The sequence below is a fragment of the Conger conger genome, chromosome 3 (genome assembly GCF_963514075.1).
Source record: "Conger conger chromosome 3, fConCon1.1, whole genome shotgun sequence".
In the NCBI taxonomy this organism is placed as follows: domain Eukaryota; kingdom Metazoa; phylum Chordata; class Actinopteri; order Anguilliformes; family Congridae; genus Conger; species Conger conger.
Window position 1 is genome coordinate 81,653,848 of NC_083762.1, and position 19,121 is coordinate 81,672,968.

At 44.0% G+C, this 19,121-nt stretch overlaps 1 long non-coding RNA gene across 1 annotated transcript in view; it reads left to right on the forward strand.

The window, feature by feature from the left end:
* Positions 1 to 9,512: 9,512 nt before the first annotated feature.
* Positions 9,513 to 19,121, forward strand: part of LOC133123292 (uncharacterized) — a 28,242-nt gene continuing 18,633 nt past the window's right edge. Inside the window, exon 1 of the long non-coding RNA XR_009708226.1 lies at positions 9,513 to 9,715. This is a non-coding gene — a long non-coding RNA (uncharacterized LOC133123292). The remainder of the gene's footprint in view (positions 9,716 to 19,121) is intronic.

Below are 19,121 nucleotides of genomic sequence, written 5' to 3' on the forward strand. Positions count from 1 at the left end.
TCTCCCCACGGGGCGCCACAATGTGTATGTGAGTGTGTGTCTTTTTCCGAGAAGCGACCTGTCACCCCTCACCACTTTCTAACCCTCACTCTATCGCTCTGTGAGTGTGTGTGTGTGTGTATGAGTGTGTGTATGTGTGGTGTGAGTGTGAGTGAGTGTGAGAGTGTGTGTGGATATGTATGTGTATGTGTGTGTGAGTGTGTGTGTGTGTGTGGATATGTATGTGTGTGAGTGTGTGTATTTGTGTTGTGTGTGTGAGTGAGTGTGAGTGTGTATGTGTGTGTGTTTGAGTGTGTGTGTGGGTATGTATGTGGATGTGTGTGTGAATGTGTGTGCAGGTATGTATGTATGTGTGTGAGTGGGTGTGTGTGTGTGTTTGAGTGTGTGTGTGGGTATGTATGTGGATGTGTGTGTGAATGTGTGTGCAGGTATGTATGTATGTGTGTGTGAGTGTGGGTGTGTGTACGTGTGTTGTGTGAGTGTGTGTGTGGGTAAGTATGTGTATGTGTGAGTGTGTGTGAGAGTATGTATGTGTAGGTGTGTGTGAGTGTGTGTGTGTATGTGGGTATGTATGTGTATGCGTGTGTGAGTGTGTGTATGTGTTGTGTGAGTGTGTGTGCGGGTATTTATGTGTATGTGTGTGTGTGTGTGTGTGTACGTGTGTTGTGTGAGTGTGTGTGAGTATGTATGTGTGTGAGTGGGTGTGTGTGTGTGTTTGAGTGTGTGTGTGGGTATGTATGGATGTGTGTGTGAATGTGTGTGCAGGTATGTATGTATGTGTGTGTGAGTGTGGCTGTGTGTACGTGTGTTGTGTATGTGTGAGTGTGTGTGAGAGTATGTATGTGTGTGTGAGTGTGTGTGTATGTGGGTATGTATGTGTATGCGTGTGTGAGTGTGTGTGTATGTGTGTTGTGTGAGTGTGTGTGCGGGTATTTATGTGTATGTGTGTGTGTACGTGTGTTGTGTGAGTGTGTGTGTGGGTAAGTATGTGTGAGTGTGAGTGTGAGTGTGACCATTGCAGTGTCTTTGTCAAACATTAGAAATCTCTGATAGTCACCCCATCCCAGCTTTCACTTTCACAGGTCCTTCACCTTCACCTTCACTGCGTTTAATAATCCAGTCTGAAGGTGAGCAATGGCAGGCAGACGCTGCAGAATCACGGTGTTATTTTTTATCTTCATGAACTTCAAATTGGGTAAGAACTCCAACTTGCTTTAGTCGCTAATTATAATTATTTGCTGTGTGAAATCGGAACCTTTTTCAGAGATTTTTAACCATCTTGAAAATATGCAAGATTAATCTACAGTTGGCTATACTAACAACCGCGAGGGCTGTAAACTACAAACCGAATTCTACTGCACCGCACCTACTGAGAGCGGTTGATAAAATCCTGTGTTTCTTCCTGAGGATAAGTCTGTGATCACGGATGTCGTGGATTGTGTTTTCGTGGAAATTAATCTGTGCATTCGTTGTTTAGACGGTATTATATTCTGATAGACTAGGCTACTCAACGAAGACAAATTTTCAGAGAAACTTAAGAGACTGCGTCTCGCCGACATATTAAATATAAGTTTAGTCAAATATGGGTTGATGGGATATCACGTAATAGAAACTACTCTGCATGTCAATAATGTCTATGAACATACTGTAGATAGATAAGACAACTAATTGGGAGATTACGGCAACACGAATGCGTGAAAGAGAAACGTTGACATTTGGAAAGAAAAAATTAGGCGAACTGTTTTCAGGAAAAAAAATACATGGTATTCTTGAAGATTACCAGCCATTATATGTATGACATTGATTATGTGAATTTTTACCGCAGGAATTTGGAATTATGGGCAATTGTATTCAATACACGGCACTATTCAAAAATATCTTTAAAACATTGTTTTCAGGAAATACCAGTTAGACCTTGAAGAGCACCATGGCAGGTATACATGTGATTGATTGCGCAACTTTTACTCGTTTTTTTAATCGTCCCATATATTGAATACAATTCCCAATTTGGAGGATTTTGCAATCCCATAATTCCCAATTCCGACGATTAAAAGTCACAAAATCAATAATATGAATAGATATTATTCTCTTCAGTGTATACTTCGTATTTTCTGAAAACAGTTCGAGTAAAACATTTTTTTATAGATCTTTAAATAGTGCCATGTATTGAATACAATTGCCCATAATTCCTAATTCCTAGGATAAAAAAATGTCAGGGTTGGAGGTAGTACTGGTTGTGGCCATCAGGGGGCTTATTACTTTCACCTGGTGGTCATTAGTGCTTACGTGATGTCTACCTCCTGAAGGTATTTAAAGCCCGCATTTCCCCCTCAGTCTTCGCTTCGGTGTCACTGTTCGCTCTGCTACCTAAAGCCGGTATTTGGCACATGGTAGACGCTAAGCTAAAGAGTCAGGTATTGTGCTGGTCCGCTCGTATTCAAAAAAAGGGTAAGGAAGGGGTCTGCGTGCTAAGTGTGTGTACACTGCGACCGCCTTCCTTTTGGTTCTTTTGTTCTTTGTTTCTTTTTATTTTCGGCTCGTGTGAGTCCGTGGGTGAGGGACGTTGTATTTTGATTCGTGTGTTATTTCGGAGCTGCGTCTCCTGAATCTTTATTTTTGTTCGCCCAGTCTTTTATACTGGGTTGTACTTTTATTTTGGGTTTTCCCCGGTCCGGGAGAGGAGCGCTAGCATTTACGCACTCATTTTTGGTTTGTGATTTTCGCCCTAGTTTTGTAGGGTAGTTTTATTTTCAGAGCCGTTATTTGGGGCTCTTCCTTTTATTTGTGCAGAGTTGTCTCCCCTACCCCCCGGGGTCTTAGTGGCGGGCACGTTTGTGTGTCCGCTTACAAGGGATTACCCCTTAGTCGCACCTGGCTCTCCGCACCTCCCCAACCTTACAAAAAATCACATTATCAATGTTACATTATTGCATTACTTTATTGCTTTATTGCATTATTGCATGAATGCCATTTTTATAAAATGGTTAGTGATCTTCAAGAATTGCATGTTTTTTCCTGAAAGCAGTTTTATTTTTTCATGGATTTTAAAATTGTGTCATGTATTGAACTGAATCGTGAATTAGTTTGCTATTCCATAATTCTAAATACCCACGTAATCGATATGCACAGATGCATGCAAAGGTGGCTTTCATGATTATTGTTGAATTTTGAAAGTAATTTGAGTCGACCTTTGATTTTTATGGATTTTAAAAAATCGCCAAGCATTAAAAGTAATACTATTTTGGAGTATTCAATGCTATTATTTTTATAATTGAAACAGTACCGCATTCTGAGAAAGAGCGATCTTCTGGGTGTAACACCTTTCAACTGGCTTCTCTGGACAATGCTGAGACTGTTTTGAGTGCTCGGAATTTATCTGATTGTAAAAGCGATGGTTGATAATAATAATAATAATAATAAACTTTATTTATAAAGCACATTTAAAACAACCATGGTTGACCAAAGTGCTGTACAAAACAAAACCAGGCAATAAAATTAAAGATAAAATGAAATAAAATGAAATGAGATGAAATAAAATGAAATAAAATGAAATGAAATGAAATGAAATGAAATGAAATGAAATGAAATAAAATGAAATACAAGTACATCATCTGGATTCCCCATTTATGTCTGACATAAAGGCCTCACTAAAAAGGTGGGTTTTTAACAGGGATTTAAAAATATCTTATGTTTTGGGCAGATTTAATATGTGGCGGTAGGCTGTTCCACAACTTGGGGCCAGCTACCTCAAAGGCCCGGTCACCCCTCCTAGCTCTCCTCGACATAGGGACATCCAAAAGTTGCTGATTGCATGATCTAAGTGATCTAGCTGGGGTATACATATTGAGGAGTTCAGACAAGTATGTAGGTGCTAGACCATTCATTGCCTTAAAAACAAATAATAAAATTTTAAAATTTATCCTGTAACGGACAGGAAGCCAATGTAGGGATGACAGTGCTGGTGTAATGTGCTCCCGTTTTTTTTTGCCAGTCAGAAGGCGGGCAGCAGCGTTCTGCACTAGCTGCAGACGGCAGAGAGAGGACTGGTCTAAGCCTATATATAGAGAATTGCAGTAGTCCAGCCGAGATGTTATAAAAGCATGGACCACTCTTTCCAAATCTTTTTGAGAAAGATAGGCCTTGACCTTGGCTATTTGTCTTAACTGAAAAAAGGCAGCTTTGACAACAGCACTAATTTGCTTCTCAAATTTAAAGGCACTGTCAAAGGTGAAACCAAGGCTTTTCGCAGCAGGAACATTTTTGGGGGCCAGGGGGCCCAAAGCACCAGCAATGTCCTCCAATTGAGCTGGATGTCCAAACATAATGACCTCTGTCTTATTTTCATTTAAATGCAGGAAGTTAGCATCCATCCAGTTTCTTAAGTCTTTAAGACATGTAAGTAAAAGCTGCAGTGATTTCTTGCATTGAGATTTTACAGGTAAGTAAATCTGTACATCATCAGCATAACAATGGAAAGAAAGGTTATGCTTCCTGAAAATTGACCCCAGGGGCAGCATATATAAAGAAAATAAAATAGGACCCAGAATAGAGCCCTGGGGGACTCCACAAGTGAGTGGGGCTGTATCTGAGGAGTAATCTCCTACATGGACAGAGAAACTCCTGTCCAATAGGTACGACCGAAACCACTCCAAGGCAGCCCCCTTAATACCCACACAGTGTTCAAGGCGAGATAAAAGAATCTCATGATTCACGGTGTCAAATGCCGCTGTCAAGTCTAAGAGCACCAGGATAGCAGGCTCACCAGAGTCTGTAGTTATTATCAGATCATTAAAAACTCGTAAAAGGGCAGTTTCAGTACTGTGCCGAGGTTTAAAACCAGACTGAAACTTTTCACAGATGTCATTTTTATCTAAAAATGATTGTAACTGAATAAAAACTGCTTTTTCCAATACTTTAGACAAAAAAGGTAACTTGGAGATAGGCCTAAAGTTAGAGAGAACCGAGGGGTCAAGATTTTTCTTTTTGAGCAGTGGTTGCACTACAGCATGTTTGAATGCAGCTGGGACACATCCTGAACTGAGACATTGATTAGCAATAATACGCTAGCACCAACTGAATCAAAAACTTCTTTGAGAAGACGAGAGGGGATGCTGTCTGAGGGGCAATATGTAGGCCGCAGATGCTTAATTATATCTGAGAGCGAAGGGAGGGATATAGGCTCAAACTGGTCAAAAATGGCAGAGCTTTTTCCAATACTTTAGACAAAAAAGGTAACTTGGAGATAGGCCTAAAGTTAGAGAGAACCGAGGGGTCAAGATTTTTCTTTTTGAGCAGTGGTTGCACTACAGCATGTTTGAATGCAGCTGGGACACATCCTGAACTGAGACATTGATTAGCAATAATACGCTAGCACCAACTGAATCAAAAACTTCTTTGAGAAGACGAGAGGGGATGCTGTCTGAGGGGCAATATGTAGGCCGCAGATGCTTAATTATATCTGAGAGCGAAGGGAGGGATATAGGCTCAAACTGGTCAAAAATGGCAGAGCACAGAGATGGAGCAGGGTCAATGGTAACACTCAATGTGTTAACACTCGTGTGGGCTAGCCTAAGAGTAGAGACCTTCTCAATGAAAAATTAAAGAAAAAATTTCCAGAGTGTGGGTAAAGATATGATGGGGGATACATCACGGGGGTTAATAAGGGAATTAAAAACATTAAAAAGAACCCGAGGCTTGTGGGTGTTTTTGGAGACTAAGGTAGATATATACTCTGTTTTGGCAGTTTTAACAGCTCTCTGGTAGTCTGATAGGCAACTACGCAGGATTTCTAGAGAGACATGGAGTTTATCCTTTTTCCACTTTCTCTCAGCGCGCCTGCAAGCGTGCCTGAGAGAACGAGTGGAATCATTAAGCCACGGCTCTGAAAGTGCTTTGGTGCGTCTAAGCCTAAAAGGAGCAACAGAATCCAGTATTTCAGAACATGTAAAATCAAACATGGAGATAAGCTCCTCAGCACTGAGAGCACAGTTCGCATCCAGCGCACAAATCGAGGAGACGCTGAAAATATCAGATAACTGTGATGCGGTCGACTGGTTGATCGAGCGCAAACGGCGTGCGGAGGCGCGTGATTTGATTCCCGAGCAAGGGATAGAATATGTAAACAGGACAGGTAAATGGTCTGAGATACATGCTGTTGTACAGATTTCATTTACAGAAACAGATAGACCAAACGATAAGACAAGATCCAATGTGTGTCCCTTTTCATGTGTCGGGCCAGATACAGATTGGATGAGATTAAAAGAATCAATTAAGTGCAGAAATTCCCTGGTTAAAGGTCTTGATTCACAGCACACATGTACATTAAAATCACCTAAAATTAAAATATGGTCATATTTAACCATAATCCCCGACAAAAAGTCAGCAAAATCATTAATGAAGTCCGTGTTACATTTTGGCGGACGATAAACAACAGCGCAGAGCACCGGGGAGGACAGGTTCATTTCAAAGAGCTGCAACTCAAAACTAGAGTAACTAGGTGTGGAATGACACAGTCGGCACATGAGATTAGATCTAAACATAAGGTAATTGCAGTTTACTACAGTCTCTCCCATTTCATTAAGAGCCAAAAAAAACCCCAACAGTTTCCCTGAGCAAAATACATTACCATAAAATGCAGTGTGTTAGGAATGGGTTTGTCAAAAAGCTGTATGTGGCAGGTGTCCTGGGCCTAACTGATAAGAAACAAGCCACCACATTTCAGCATCTCATTTAATTAAAAAAGTAATGATTTGTATGAATATACAGTCAGGTCTATAAAGATTTGGATATTGTCAAAGTTATTGTCATTTTACCCATCTACCACAGGGTACTGGAGTTGGATGTAAATGATGCATATTGAAATGCATAATTTCAGCTTTAATTTGAAGGTATTTACATCTAACTCTGCTGAACGATGTAGGAATTACAGCCCTTCTTAGACATAGTCCCCAAATTAATATAATCATAGATTGTCATTTTTTTATACTTTGTTGCATATAAATAGCAAATGTCTGCATGTATATAGCGCATGGCTGCCATGCAAGGCACCAACCAGCTTATCAGGAGCATTTGGGGGTTAGGTGTCTTGCTCAGGGACACTTCGACACACCAAGGGCAGGATCAAACTAGCAACCCTCCAACTGGCAGATGACTGCTCTTACCGCCTTGATAATCTTGATAATATGTGCTAATCCATATTTTTCCATTGGGTTCAGTTGGACAATTATTCAGGAGAAACAACCCTTGAGGTGATCCATCCATATCTACTGCATATCTGGCAGCAGCATGATGGTTTAGGCTCATCTGATACCCTGGACCCTTGATGACTTAAAGACATTTAGCCAAAAAATGTGTTTTGTACTGTATCAGCATCATTTACAGCTGAATGGAAAGAGTTGGAGTATCGCTTGTAGGACAACCTGAAAATAAGATATGCACACTCTGATGATGTTGAGAGGTCACGGACATCAGGAAGTCATGGAATGCAAAGGATATTCAACCAAGTATTAAAAAAATGACAAGTCTCCACCCATATCATTATGTTAATTTATCCAATTACTTTTGAGCCCCTAAAATTGGGGGACGATGTATAAAAAGGGCTGAAAGATGTAAATACCTTCAAATTAAAGCTGAAAGTCTGCACTTAGAGCTCATATTCATTATTTACTTCTAACTCCAATATTACATTATTGCCATTTGGCAGACGCTCAATATCCTGTGATAGACAAATAAAATAACAATAACTTTGTCAATGTCCAAATATTTATGGAGCTGACTGTACTTCCCTTTCCTGCAGGTGATTTCACACCTGAACTCATTGTGCAGTCTAATGGGAACTTCACACTACAGCCAAATGTTCAGGGTCCCATGGAGGACATTTTGTGGAGGTTGAATGAGGACAAGGTGGTTGAATTTGACCAGAAGGGGGTGCGTGACTATGGGAAGTTTAAAGGACGGACAATCCTGGATGTCGCAACAGGAGCCCTGACCCTCACACATCTCAGAGAGTCTGACAGTGGGGAGTATGCGGGTGAGCTGCAGGTCAAAGGAGAACTGAAATACCATCATCAGAGGGTGACAGTGTTTGGTGAGTTTGCTTCTGAAGAAGGACCCAACCCGGTTTGAGAAAATGTGTTTGCTACTGAAATGAATTTTAAGTCGTTTTGGTGGGGCATGTCTTGTAAAAGCAGGTAGAAGCATCATATGTTTCAAAGTGCTTCATAAGGTGGTCTGTAACCACAGTTTTGGGTGTAAATATTGATAAGCAATACTACAGGTATACCCCTAGTTTTACAGAGTTCTCATCTGAAGAATTTCAGCAAAAACCAGCTCATCATTGGGCCCATAAAGACAGTGCTCATGAAGCTGAGAGGTAAGAATCTTTTGTGTCCCATGTAGATGCTGTAGATAAACCTACAGTCACCTGCCAGGTGAAAGGGACCTCAGTAACCCTGCTGTGCTCTGGGGACGACAGACCTGCCACTCAGTACAGGTGGGAGGGGCCTGCCATAGAGCCCCAGCCAGGGCCCCAGCTGAAGATAGAGGCAGCAGAGACATCTGACTCAGTCTACACCTGTGTGCTCAACAACCCTGTGAGTGAGAGCAGAACAGAGCTTCCTGTAAAGAGCTGCTTCCCTGCACCAGGTAAGGCCACACAGCCATGTAGGGCCTGATCACAGGCCTGCTGTCCTGCTGCAACAGCTAATCCTCACTTCACAGGTTTGGACAGCTGCTCCAATTGTAATGCAGTTCTGTGGTCCAGGGGTTTAAACCTGAGGTTGTAACTCCAGCTGAACACACTGCATTTGAAACAAAGGTTAAAAGGTGTTCATGTGCTGCAGTTCCCCTGTGGTTACACACCTCTACTGTCCAGTTTTGTGGGAGAAAGATGATGGGAATCCTGTGGGTCCTGTGAATCCCATGTTTAAATGGATCAAAATGGTTGAGCTTTGTCTCGTATCTTTTTCTAACATGTTCTGTTTTTCTTTCTGTGTTTAGAAAGTTCCTCTGTCATCATTCCCTTAGTCATTGTCCTCATCATCATCATCACCATCATCATCATCACCATCATTGTGGGATTCATTTACTATAAGAAGTGCTACAAAAGTAAGTGTCCTTCCAAATAACACATTCAGTTATATTAATAAGTGAATTAATGTGCAGATCCCACTGTTTCTGAAGCAGTTACTCAGGACTGGATTCAGCAGGATTCAGGTTGTCACATTGTCGAAGGACAAAGGTAAAATTATATTGAAGTTCAATCTGAGGCCAAGTTGTAAACATTATGGTGATGAATGATTATAGTACTGTGGAACACAAGCAGTACATAATATTTCATATTCTCATATTGTAGAAAAGACAGGACTGAAAGGGGAAGATGTTGAAGCTGGAATGGAAGGTAAGCTGTAGAACAGTGTTACTCACTCTGGCCTTAGAGCTGCAGGTGATGATGTCACTGCTACTGTTACTTTATGACTGAATTTAAAACACAACTGTAACTGGAGGTGCTCCAAAAATAAATATCTTAATGAATACTAGTTTTAGCCTTTACAGGACTCCATGAGAAAATGTGTCTAAATCTCATATGTTCCTTTTTATAAACTTGAGAAAGAGGCATAAAGTAATAAATCAAGCGTGTGGAACATTTCTTTTGAAACAGAAAAACAACAACCGCTATTACCAACAGACACTGAAAACCATGAGGAAACTACAGGAGGTAAGTCAAATTAATTCTGTGTTGAACACACCTGGTCTCAAAATGAAACAGAAGTACTGTGATTCCTCTGGAAAATATCTCTGAGCGACACATTTGTGGGTTATTGCTGTTTTTGGGGGTATTTATTTTACTTATACTAATGAAAAACATTGATGTGGAATACTGCACTGTACAGCAACATTTGAGTCAGTAAGTGCATCATTCTGACCAGGTGTTTAGTATCGCTGCGGGTTTTCCTCTAGACGCGGTAACGTTGATTTTTTTTAATTGCTCATTTGAACAGCAAGGGTTAGGGCTTGAGCCAGGTTGTTTGTCTATTACCTGTTAATCACTTCTACTGGTTGCATACCTGTAGAGTGATTGAACATTCGTCTTAAGTAACTTAAATAGCTGTGGAATTTATCAGTAGATTAGCTTTGATTTGGTATTGCTTGTGAGCAATTGTAGGCCATTTAAATAGGCGTGTCAGAGCCACGCTAGCGTATATTAGACTGGCGAAAGTTGTCCTTAGTCAGTAAGTGCATCATTCTGACCAGGTGTTTAGAATCGCTGCGGGTTTTCCTCTAGACGCGGTAACGTTGATTTTTTTAAATTGCTCATTTGAACAGCAAGGGTTAGGGCTTGAGCCAGGTTGTTTGTCTATTACCTGTTAATCACTTCTACTGGTTGCATACCTGTAGAGTGATTGAACATTTGTCTTAAGTAACTTAAATAGCTGTGGAATTTATCAGTAGATTAGCTTTGATTTGGTATTGCTTGTGAGCAATTGTAGGCCATTTAAATAGGCGTGTCAGACGCTAGCGTCGCTCCGTCCCCGTTTGTGATGTTATGTTTCACCCCATCCCAGTCTGCTCTCTCCCTGCGACGTGGGCCTCCACGGCGTCGGAACTCCTCAAACCTCAGCTATCCCCCGCTGACCCCCTGTGAGGACTTTGCTGTCACAGGGGGACTATGGAACTGCCAGTCTGCCACTCGGAAGGCTGACTTCATCCCTGCGTATGCCTCCCTCCAGTCCCTACAATTCCTTGCCCTAACTGAGACCTGGATCACACCTGACAACACCGCCACTCCCGCTGCCCTCTCATCCTCCTTCTCCTTCTCGCACACTCCCCGGCCTTCCGGCCGTGGCGGTGGTACTGGTCTTTTAATTTCCCCCTCGTGGAAATTCTCTGTTCTCCCCCTCTCTCATCTGTCCATATCCACTTTTGAATTCCATTCTGTTGCAGTATCCTACCCTACTAACCTTTTCATTGCAGTTATCTACCGTCCTCCAGGGCCCCTGGGAAACTTCCTTGATGAGCTAGACACCCTTCTCAGCTCCTTCCCTGAGGATGGCACCCCACTGATTCTCCTTGGAGACTTCAACATCCACCTAGAAGCCTCCCAGTCTGCTGCCTTCCTACCGCTAATCCACTCCTTCGGCCTCTCCCTGCAACACTCTCCTCCAACCCACAAGGCGGGCAATGTCCTAGACCTTGTCTTTGTAAGGAACTGCTCATGCTCCGATTTCACGGTTACCCCTCTGCATACATCGGATCACCACTTCATCTCATTCTCCCTCCCTCTTCCTCCCCATCCTCCTCCCCCTCCTCCCACCCACACTTCCTCAGCCCGCCGTAACCTCCGCTCCCTCTCACCCTCTTCCTTTGCCAGCACCGTCACCGCCTCACTCCCCCCTCTCGAATCCTTCTCCAAACTCCCCGCTGACTCTGCATCTGCCACCCTCCTTTCATCTCTCTCCTCCGCCTTTGACTCTCTCTGTCCCCCTGTCTCAAAGCCACCTCGCACATCCCCTCCCAGTCCTTGGATATCTGACACCCTCCGTACCTCCAGGGCCAGCCTCCGCGCAGCGGAGAGGAAGTGGGGGAAATCCAGAGACGTTTCCGACCTCATGACTTACCAGTCTCTCCTGGCGGCATTCTCTTCCGATGTCACTGCCGCCAAAGCAAAATACTATCAAACACAAATTCAGAACTCTGCTTCTAACCCCCGGAAACTTTTCTCCATTTTCTCCTCTCTCCTCAACGCACTGCCTCCTCCTCCTCAGTCCTCCTTCGCTGCTGATGACTTTGCTGATTTCTTCGATGAGAAGGTCGCAGTCATCCGCAGATCCTTTACAACCACCGCCCCCCTCACTGTGCCCTTCCCCCCCTCTAGGCCCATCTCTTCCTTTTCCACTTTCTCCCCCCTTACAGACTCTGATGTTTCTCAACTCCTGCTCTGCCACCGCCCTACAACCTGTGCCCTTGACCCTATCCCCTCTTCTCTTCTCCAAACTATCACACCTGACATTCTCCCATTTGTCACCTCCCTTGTCAACTCCTCCCTGTCTTCCGGCTGTTTTCCGGCATCCTCCAAGAGGGCCCACATCACTCCGCTGCTAAAAAAGCCTACCCTGGATCCCTCCATCATCCAGAACTACCGCCCGGTATCTCTTCTTCCTTTCCTTTCTAAAACTATAGAACGAGCCGCTTCTACTCAACTTTCTTCCTTCTTTTCTAACAACAACCTGCTAGACCCCCATCAGTCTGGCTTCAGATCAGGCCACTCGACAGAGACTGCGCTCCTCTCCGTCAGTGAGTCACTTCATGCCGCACGAGCAGCCTCACTCTCCTCTGTCCTCATTCTTCTAGATCTCTCTGCTGCCTTCGACACTGTGGATCACTCCATCCTCCTGTCTGCCCTGTCAGCAACGGGCATCTGTGGCACAGCCCTGGACTGGATTGAGTCCTACCTCTCTGGTCGCTCCTTCCAGGTTGCCTGGGCTGGTTCGGTATCGACACCTCGGCCCCTCGCCACAGGAGTTCCCCAGGGCTCAGTCCTTGGCCCACTTCTTTTTTCTCTCTACACTCGCTCCCTTGACCCTGTGATCACTGCACATGGGCTATCCTACAACTGCTATGCGGACGATACCCAACTCTTCGTCTCGTTCCCGCCGTCTGATACGCAGGTTTCAGCCCGTATCTCTGCTTGCCTGAGGGACATCCAGAGCTGGATGGACAACCACCATCTAAAGCTCAACCCAGGCAAGACTGAAATGATATTCATCCCTGCTAATACCTCTCCCCATCTGGATCTCTCCATTTCTCTCGGGGATACCACACTCACGCCGTCACCCAGTGCAAGGAACCTTGGCGTGGTGATGGACAGCAGACTGTCCCTTTCCGAGAACATTGCGGCGGTGACCCGGTCTTGCAGGTTCTTCCTATACAACATACGGAGAATCCGCCCCTTTCTCACCCCCTACTCGACCCAGCTCCTGGTCCAAGCAATGGTTCTGTCCCGCCTGGACTACTGCAATTCCCTCTTGGCTGGCCTCCCAGCGTCCGCCATCAGATCCCTCCAACTCATCCAGAATGCAGCAGCTCGTCTGGTCTTCAACCTTCCCAAATACTCACGTCACCCCCCTGCTTACTTCCCTCCACTGGCTGCCTGTCATGGCTCGCATCAAATTCAAAACATTGGTGCTAGCCTTCCAAGCAGTTAAAGGGTCTTCCCCAGCTTATCTGCAAAAAATCATCAGACCCTACACCCCTGCCAGACCTCTTCGTTCAGCCTCCACAGGCCGCTTGGCACCTCCCCCTCTCAGAACCTCCACCTCACGCTCACGACTACTGTCTGTTCTGGCTCCACGGTGGTGGAACGAACTCCCCGTTGAGGTCAGAACTATAGAATCTCTCCCCACCTTCAAGCGCAAGCTGAAGACACACCTCTTCAAGCAGCACCTCTCCCCATCCCTCCCTACCTCCCTGTGAACCTTAATTGTTGTCTCTGTGACTTGCTTTGTGTATCGGTATTTTAGTTGGCTAGGTAAGCAGTGTTTGGATAGTTAACTTTGGTGACTTTTGCTCTGTTTGTTTGTTTGTTCAAAAAAAATTCTACAATTCTATATCATTTAAATTCACGTGTTACGAATCCCTCTGACTGCTGGGAAACATATAGATCAAATTAAGCCTCTCAGGTGCTGGCCGAACCGTAATGCTCCTAATTAGACTTAATTTCCGTGAGACTCCTAAGATGAGGTCTGTGCTGTGGGCCTAATGGAAACACGGAAACAACAAAAGGGCACGGGACACATCCACCATTTCCACAGGTGACTCACCTCTGTTGGAAGACGGCCCCCCTATTCCTGCCTTCTGCAGCGGTGGGCTCTCCTCCAGCGTTCGCGGGAAATTCAAATTATGAACAGAAAGAAAAAAGAAACAAAAGAAAAAATCACGCAAAACAAAATCAATCCTTGGGCGTGGAGGAGGACAGTGGGATGCCATGTGCGGAAGTCTAGGCTCTAAGTCTCTGACAACGTGCGGGCAAAACCAAACTGTTTCCCCTCAGTGGCATCAAACTGTCTTCATCAAAACCCAATCGTGATTCGCGTTTCTCCACGCCCCCACATCAGTTAGGAGGCCACCTTAAATCCCACTGCCACTGCATGATCAGAGCAGCAGGAGCCAAATCAAACCAAAATAAAGGGGAATGAGCATCAGAAGGCAGCTCTGGCTGAGCAGCACAGAGGGGCTGATGGGAGAGCTGCACTTTCACAGGAGGAGAGTCAGACAGGTGAGTACAGAGAAGCAGCAGGTAACCTGCCCATCACCTGCTTTACATCATATTTCATATTTTATTTCTCCACAGAATCACTAAATCTGGGGGAATATTCTGCAGAGAGAGGAGTGAAGACTGAGGGAGGGAACTCACCTAAACTCCCCTCCTCTGGTACTGTCCCGTTCAGCACTCCTGTGTCTCCATCTGCTGCTCCACCCAAAACAGGACACGAAGAGGACACCACCCACACCCCATCTGCTGCTCCACCCAAAACAGGACATGAAGAGGACACCGCCCACACCCCATCTGGTGCTCCACCCAAAACAGGACATGAAGTGGACACCACCCACACCCCATCTGCTGCTCCACCCAAAACAGGATATGAAGAGGACACCACCCACACCCCATCTGCTGCTCCACCCAAAACAGGACATGAAGTGGACACCAGGACAAGAAGCAAGAGGGAAGACAAATACAAAGAGAATGAAGAAGAGGAAGAGGAAACAGCTGGAGCCAATCAGACAGCAGGATCCCAGAGGCAGAGAGAGGAGAGCAGGGGGCAGGATGGAGGTAAAGATGAGGGAGGAGCTCAGCCCAGTGGGGCAGGAGGGGGAAGAGATGAGACCCAAATAGCAGATCCAGCCCTGGAGCTCCCCACTCCAGAGGAAGAGGAGGAACTTCAGGAACAGGGTGGAGACAGTGATGGCTCAGCCCAGGATAGTGTGGCAGGAGGGGGAGGAGATGAAAACCCAACATCAGGTCCAAACCTGGAGCTCACCAAGACCTCTGAGGCAGAGGAAGAGGAAGCAGGAATAGAGGAGAAGACGGAATCTTAGGACAGAGGGGTGAAGTCTCCCCCCAAAACACCCCCTACATCTGCTAGACCCCCAAAACCCCTTAAAACCCCTAAACCATCTCATACCCCCTACACCCCCCAGATCCTAGCTAACCCCCTAAACCCCTGGGCAAACTCAAAGCACACAGTATGGAAAGCTACAGGAGAGCATGACCCTAAATCACATGACCATCTTAGAGATACCAACACTCAGCCAATCACATGACCAGCTTAGAGATAACTGCACTCAGCCAATGAACACCATGCAGGCCTGTCTCTTTTAGCCCCTGAACATCATGCAGGCCTGTCTCGTTTAGCCCCTGAACACCATGCAGGCCTGTCTCAGACTCTTTTAGCCCCTGAACACCATGCAGGCCTGTTTCAGACTCTTTTAGCCCCTGAACACCATGCAGGCCTGTTTCAGACTCTTTTAGGCCCTGAACACCATGCAGGCCTGTCTCTTCTAGCCCCTGAACACCATGCAGGCCTGTCCCAGACTCTTTTAGGCCCTGAACACCATGCAGGCCTGTCTCTTCTAGCCCCTGAGCACCATGCAGGCCTGTCTCTTTTAGCCCCTGAACATCATGCAGGCCTGTCTCGTTTAGCCCCTGAACACCATGCAGGCCTGTCTCAGACTCTTTTAGCCCCTGAACACCATGCAGGCCTGTCTCAGACTCTTTTAGCCCCTGAACACTATGCAGGCCTGTTTCAGACTCTTTTAGCCCCTGAACACCATGCAGGCCTGTTTCAGACTCTTTTAGGCCCTGAACACCATGCAGGCCTGTCTCTTCTAGCCCCTGAACACCATGCAGGCCTGTCCCAGACTCTTTTAGGCCCTGAACACCATGCAGGCCTGTCTCTTCTAGCCCCTGAGCACCATGCAGGCCTTTCTCAGACTCTTTTAGCCCCTGAACACCATGCAGGCCTGTCCCAGACTCTTTTAGCCCCTGAACACCATGCAGGCCTGTCCCAGACTCTTTTAGCCCCTGAACACAATGCAGGCTTATCTCAGACTCTTTTAGCCCCTGAACACCATGCAGGCCTGTCTCAGACTCTTTTAGCCCCTGAACACTATGCAGGCCTATCTCAGACTCTTGTAGCCCCTGGACACCATGCAGGCCTGTCTCAGACTCTTGTAGCCCCCGGAGACCAGGAGGCTGCCAGTGGGCATGGACACTGGAGACGAGGAGGCTGCCAGTGGGCATGGACACTGGAGAGGTGTCAGTAAGTCACTTACCGTCACAGACCCTGTCCTCTTCACCACAGACCAACTACCCGCTTAATAGAGAGAGATTCATAACTTCAGATTTGCATAACTTCCAAAGAATACACAGACATTTCGGATGAGACATTGAACCGAGGTCCTGTGGCCATTACAGATCCCACGACACCATTCACAAAGAGTAGAGTGTTCCCCAGTGTCCTGGCTAAATTCAGAAACTGGCTCTTTCAACCTGCCACCTAATCATCCCGATTAAATTGGCAATTTCCAGCTCAGCTGTGTGGTGAGCGTTCTGGCACAAAATGGCGGTCGTTGCATCACCCAGGTGGGTGCTACACATTGGTGGTGGTAGAGTGAGTTTCCCCCTTGAGGGGCCGTGAATAAAGGACTTATTAAAAAGTTCTGATTGGCATAAGTAAAACATATACATCTTTTGAGCTAATTATCATATATCTTTTGAATAATCAAAATGTGTAACCCACAAAGAAATCTGTCTGATTTAAATGTTTATTTTTCATTTATTGTTTTTAAATCACTTAGACACTCATTTCAGAACCTTGAAGTGAAAACTTTAAAACTTTTTTTCAGTTGCTTGGACCATTTGTTCGCTGAGTCAAATCACAATGACACAACTTCAAGATCAAAGTATTAGCATTTCAAAATGAAATATACATGTTACAAGTGATTTGATTCAGCGAACAAATGGTTTTTGGTTTATGTATATTGTATCCAAGTCATTGAAAAAAGTGTTTCGAGTTTTGATTGTCGGTTTTGAGTCTATCGTTTTGAAAAATTACCTCAAGGTTCTGAAATTAGTGTTCAAGTGATTGTAAAAAACCGTAACCAGTGGCATTACAGTAGCACACCATTATGAGTGTTGTGTCTAAGGTCTTGAAAATTGAGCACAAGCATGTGAGATTAGGGTCGAAGTGATTGTAAAAAACTGTAGTGTTTTAGGTCATTGTTTTTAGGTCATTGTTCTATGATTGACAAAAGAAATCTAGTGCTGGTGCTTTTCCCTTGAGACATGTTTGCAGCAAAAAACTGTAATCATAGCAACAACATTACAGATACAGAGTGGGAAAGAAATCCTCAACTGCAGTGAAAGTCACTATCCTCTACCACTTAACCCCCCCTACCTCCACAACCTCTGAGATGAGAAACAAGGACACCTCTCTGAAGGAGTACCTGTCGTCTGCCATTCCACTGAACACCTCCTCCTCTCACTGCTTGATCTCTATTCTAACATGGATCATCTGACTGCTCCATGTTGTCGCTATGTTGTTGCAGGTGGATACACATCCTTACTCCTGCTCTTAACACTATCTAAAATCAATCATTAGTTATTTGAGCACCAAAAAATGTTGAAAAGCCCTGTGACAAAGGATAGTGAGGAAATCTTACATTCAGTCATAATTTAACTGAATTATGTAACTGAATTTAACTGAATGAAGTAATTGGTGTCAATTTATTTATTTATCCTAAAACATTCATAATCTAACATGGAAATATGGTTGTTACAAGAATTCAGTTTCCATAAAATGCTTAAGGAGTAATGTTGCAGTTACTTTTCATTTTGAATAGTGGGTAGTTAGATGCGTTGTTTTCAAATGTAATGTGTGTATTTCACTTTGAAATGCTAATACTTTGAACGTTAGGTTGCGTCATTGTGAACAAGTGATTTGGTTCAGCGAACAAAAGTTTTTTTGCTTATGTATATTGTAGCCAAGCAATTGAAAAAAGTGTTTATGTTATGTTCCTGAATTCTGTCTTAGTTTATCATTGTTTATTATTGTTCATATTCATGTCTGGTTCTGTTTATATTCATTCGTCTTTGCACTCGTCTTCCCCTGTGATGTCTGCATCTGAATGTTTACGAGCATTCCTTACTTCCTGCTTTCTCTCCATTTCATATTTATACATAGCACTAATATACTAATCCCAACTAACACAGAATTTGTACTAATTATACTAACACACTAATATGTTTGTCAAACTAACAAACTAACATTCACTAGTTTAAGGTATTTGTGATTTAAATCATTTAACTAATTTACTAACGCATCTCCAGTTTCAATTCTGTTCTGTAACTCCGCCTCCCTATTCTATCACTGATTTCTTGTTTAGTTTTAGCAAAGTATTCGCACATGTATCTCTACATCTCTTGATTCTGTGCAATTGTCTACTCCCTAGTCCGGAGCCGTTTGTATTACATGTGTGTCTTTGTGAATCCAGAATTTATGACCCAATAGGCACAAGTTTGCTCGTCTGCTGAATTTATGCAGTTTGAATGTAATCCATATTTGCGCCTTGATAGGCCCTATTTTAAAAGCTTGTTTTGGAAGAGAACCAGGTTAACCGGAACCAATGTCAAATGTGAAGCCTATATACGTCAAAGGAGGAGACTGTCCTACTACAAATATTTATGTTAACCTGTAACACGTATACCAAAGAATAAGAATGTATTGTATGTATGTATTGGACATAAAAATGTATTGACAACTACATAGTTTTTGTTATGGTTTATTGTACTAATGAATGATAATATGTATCAGCTAATCTTAACTAGAGTTAAATGCATAATGCAAAAAATAAACACACCATGCGAAGATACTTAGCAATTTATCAGTAAAACCTAGAACAAGTGACAGTTGGGAGGGGCCTCTTTTTTTGACCTTCGACAGAACAGCCCCCCTTCCGATGACGAGTTTTGAAAAAGGTATAAAGATTGGAACGTCCAAGAGATGTTTTATCGTTCTAGTTTCTAGCTTTGTCTTGTGTATTCTTCTTCTGGACAAAGATATTAT